Here is a 5,234-nt window from a genome sequence, read left to right as displayed (position 1 = left end):
CTCAGCAGTCTTGAGATAATTTCCAACTGATATCAAAATCGGCCTCACGAAACGTTTCTCAAGTGTCAATCCATGTTAAGCTGTATATTTATTAATTAAAAAAAAAATACAAGCCTGTAATTAGCCTTAATACTGGCCTTTTCATTCCTTATGCAGTCATTAAAATCTTACTTTTTTTCAACCGACCTACTGTTATGTATATATTGAATTAGAGTTGAGGAAACTGGAGCTTCACAAAGAAGAAAGAGAAAAACAAATGCAATTACAAAAAGAACAAATGCTAATGCAATTAGATAAAGAAGAACGAGAGAAATAGAGGGATTATCAATTTAGTATTAAAAGAAATGGACCTTGCAAGTGAAAATCCTAATTTAAGTTTTGATCTTGCAAAGAATATTGGATTAGTGCCCCCTTTCAGAGAAAAAGAAACAGACAAATATTTTACTCGTTTTGAAAAAGTTGCTGAAACTTTTCAATGGCCAAAAGAGCATTGGACTCAGTTATTACAATGTATACTCACTGTTAAGGATAGTGATATTTACAGTTCACTGTCAATTCATCAAAGTTGTAATTGTGGTGTGGTTGAAGAATGCATCGTACGGGGTTATGAGTTAGTCCCTGAAGCTTATCGGCAAAAATTCAAAAACTGTAGAAAAGAAGATGGTCAAACTCGTGTCGAATTTGCTAGAGAACAATAGCAAATATTTGATAGATGGTGCTTAGCCAAGAAAGTTGGGCGAGATTATTAAAGTCTCAAACAGTTTGTATTATTTGAAGATTTAAAAAAATATGTCCATAGTGACATTAAATCTTATCCTGACGAGCATCAGATGGAAACCTTGGAAAATTATGCTCGTGCTGCTGATGAATATGTTTAACTCATAAAGTTCCCATTGTAAATAAGACGTCTACTCAACAGTCTTCTGGCAAAATAGTAATTCAGCCTAATACAAGCCCTTCTAAAACTGAAACTGGCACTTCTAAAAATCAAACTTCAGTGAAGCTTGATTCAAGATCATTCTCTCTTCCTATGTGTTCCAAATGCTCTTATTTCTAAGAGGTCAAGGACACGGTCATATATTGAAAGCAATAGATTTGTTGAGTCTAATAAACCCCGTATGCTTATTATGGAGAATTATGAACCATTCATATTGAAGGATTCTATATCGCTCTTGGGTGATTCGGCCAATCCTGTCCCTATTAATATTTTAAGGGACTCGTGAGTTTCTCAGGGTCTCTTATTATCAGGTACTTTTCCATTTCCCCAGAAGTCTTCTTCTAAAGAGATTGTTATTATTTGGTGAGTACCGTGCTGTTTGTTAGTGTTCCTCTCAAATGTGTAAATTTGTCATCAGAACTTAGTCTCGGGACCCGTGACAGTCTGAACAATCTCGGTTTTACCCGTAGAGGGCAACATTTATTACTAAGCAACGACCTACCTGGAGACAAGGTTGTGGTTAATCCACTTGTAACTGACCAGTCTTGCTTGGATCAGAAAGTCGATCCGATTGAAAAGGAATCCCCTGATTTATTTCCAGCTTGTGCAGTTACCAGAGCTATGGCAAACGATGCTCTTGAGAATGATGTAGATAAGGAAAGTATTACTTTAGCTGACACATGTATTGGTCGGGCATTTGATGAGGTCACTATCACTCCTTGCTTGGATCAATCAGAAGGTATTGCTCACAGTAATCCTCTTTGAACTACACATTCTGTTTATTCTAATCAGGGTGATAAACGACATTCACTTGCAGTTGAACAGGACAAAAGATCCCGATATCCCCTGTTTGTTTCAAAACGTCATTACTGAAACTGAAGCTACTGAAGTCCCTGTCTGTTATATCATTAACGATGGAATTCATATGACAAAATGAAAACCTCCCGAGGTACCTTCTGATGATGATGATTGGTCAGTGAACTATCAAAGTGTAATTCCAAAAGCTTACATACAGGAAATATTTAGTCTGACCCATGAAACTCCATTGGCTGTTCATTTGGGGATTATTACAACTTCTCACATAATCTTAACTCACTTCCGTTGGCCACAAATCAAAAGAGATTCTGGTAAATACTGTAGATCTTTTCATACCCGTCAAATAGGAAAACCCGTAAAGAAAAGTCCTGAGGCTCATGTACAACCTATTCCTGCCTTTGATGAAACATACAGTAGAATTATGGTAGATTGTGTTGGTCCCTTACCTAAGACCAAGTCCGATAACCAGTACCTGTTGACCATTATGTGTACGTCAACAAGGTTTCCAGAGGCAATTCCCTTGAGGAATATAAAATATAAACCAATAGTAAAAGCTTTCATAAAGTCTTTTACTCAGTTTGTCCATCTCACGTTTGTACAGTCTGATCATGGTTCAAAGTTCATGTCTGGAATACTCCACTAAGTTATGAACGAATTAGGCATTCAACAATTCAGATCTTATGCCTATCACCCTGAGAGCTAAGGGACATTAGAAAGATTCTATCAGACTTGAGAAATAGGATTCTATCATATTGTTTGGATACGGGTAAATATTGGGATGAAGTCATTCATTTACTAATATTTGTTGTTAGGGAATAAATTTAATGATCATTATGTTTCTGTCCCTTTCAACTGGGTTCTGGACACACTGTGAGTGGACCATTGAAGTTGTTGACAAGAAAACTTTTTCCTAATGATGATTCTGAAATTAATCTTATGTTTCTAATATTAAATACAAGTTGTCAAAGGCTTGTGAGATTGCAAGAGCAAATCTTCACTCTACTACATTCGAAATATAGTCAAATATAAAAACTCGAAGGAAATGAGTTTTCAGCCTGGTGATAGAGTCCTAGCTCTCTTGCCAATACAACACAATCATCTTCAGGCCAATTATGATGGTCCCTACACAGCGGACAGGAAAATACATGATTTAAATTACATCATAAATACTGCTGGGAGGCGTAAAGAAAAACAACTCTGTCACATAAACATGCTTAAAGAATGATAGAGATTTTGTTGTACCTGTACCAGACAGTGAATATTTATGTGAATGAATGTCATAAGATTCTACTTATATTGGAGTGACAAATTTTCGGAATTCAGAAATTATGAAAGATATGGACCAGAAACTTTCACAATTGCGAGAGCAAGACCAAGAAAGAAATGAACTTAAACAGTCATTATTTGAATATGAGCACTTATTTCCAGATGTTCCTACAAGAACCAACAAAATTGTCCATGGCGTTCTAATTGTAAATTCCATACCTGTCAAACAACACCCGTACATGATGAAGCCTCTCAAACAGGAATACTTGAAAAAAGAGATTCAATATTTACTAGAGAATAATTTTATAGAGCCCAAATAAAAGTGATTCACGTTCACCATGCATAATTGTTTCCACACCAGATAAAACTTTCCGTATGTGTACTAATTATAGGAAGGGGAATAGTGTGACAAAAACAGGTTCATTCGCATTACCAAGAATCGATGGCTGTATTGACAACATCGGGAATGTCAAGTCTTCTGAAACGATTTTGGCAAATTCCACTAACGAAAATATTGAAGAAATTTCGGCATTCCTGATTCCAGATGGACTTTAGCAAAATAAAGTAATGCCGTTTGTGATGAACGGGTCACCAAGTACATTTCATGAATATGATTACCTCAGGTCTTGAGAATTGTGATGCTTACATCGATGATATCATCTACGAACGACACCTGGAAAGAACATTTAGCAACAATTCGGAAATTCTTTGACAAGTGATGTTGTGGTTGGAGCAGTTTTTATTCAAGAATATGACAATGGGATTGATCATCCAGTGTGCTATTTTTCTAAGAAATGCAATAAGCACCAAAGAAAGTATTCAACAATTGACAAGGAATGTTTGGTTTTGATATTGACATTACAACATTTTGAAGTTTACATTAGTTCAGCTCCATCTTTGATTATTGTATTTAGTGACCACGTCCCCATTACTTTCATCAGCTAGACGTAAGATAAAAGTCAAAGACTACTTAGGTTGATTTTGTTACAGAAATATAATCTTGACATCACATCAATGGAAAAGATAATTTAATAGCAGACGCACTTTCCCGTGTAAAACAATGTATTATTCCATGTCCACCGTGTAATTTATATGCGTTCTTTTATACATCATATATAATTAGTTTGTGGTAAAAGGAAAGCTTTATCATATAAATCTTTCTTTTCTTTTTTGGGGGAACGTGTTACGTATATTTGATTTAATTATATCTGATTTAATATATATTTATTTCAATTAAATTGTCAGTTTTAAATTTTATTTATTTTTCATTACATGCTATTGTAAATTTACTCACCGGAGATGATATATATTCCAGAAGATATTTTGACCTTGACTGTTCGTTTTGTTAACACCATGTATCGATCCAGATCCTGATCTTGATTTAAAATTAGTAGCAACCACGTAAATAAGTTCTATTATGATTTTAAAATGATTGGTTGTTCTCAAGGACATGATGGAATTACTGATTTAAGATGTAAACTATTTTTAATTTTTGAATCCCTTTGAGTAAAATGATTGGTTTTCGTCAAGGCCACACTTGGTGTAAGTGATATTTAACAAGTACATAACAAGTACATAATTTCAATGAAGAACATGATTACATGCCCCCCGTTTTGCATTCTAGAATTCGATATAACCTTAGTTTTGGAGAGATATTCTCAGTAGTAGCTGGGCCTTTTCTTTACACTGGAAGGTGTATGTTGTGCTGTTAAGAGTTATTTCAAAATACTTAGATTCAAAAGGATAAATTCTTTCTTCCTGGAAAACTGTGGTTCATGTGAAATTCTTAATCAAACACAGTTGTTATGAAAAATGTATTCAGATTTCCAAAACTGGAGTGATAATTATTATTTCTACAAGGAACTGTATACTTCGACACTGCATCTTCCATCTTGGATTATTTGTTGGGATTCGAACTTTAAATTAGAATAACATGTTGTTATTATAACTACTAAAATTTTATTTGTGGATTATTTTTGGATCTGATTTTTAAAATCATAAGTTCGTATTTTGTTTCATTTTTACAGATTTTTTTCTTCTTCAGGGAAATAAATTATATTTTTTCAAAGCTAGTTGTGTTACTGATGATTCGAGCCTAACACGTAACACTATGCTTATTTCGTATAACATTTATGGAACAGAAATGACACAGTTATGCGATTCTCGTGATTTGTTATTTTAAGAGAAAACTCCTACATAATTCGTTAAGTACCAA

This window comes from Sinohyriopsis cumingii, chromosome 8, assembly GCF_028554795.1.
Source record: "Sinohyriopsis cumingii isolate HCF-2022 chromosome 8, ASM2855479v2, whole genome shotgun sequence".
In the NCBI taxonomy this organism is placed as follows: domain Eukaryota; kingdom Metazoa; phylum Mollusca; class Bivalvia; order Unionida; family Unionidae; genus Sinohyriopsis; species Sinohyriopsis cumingii.
Note: the sequence above shows the minus strand (reverse complement) of the source record.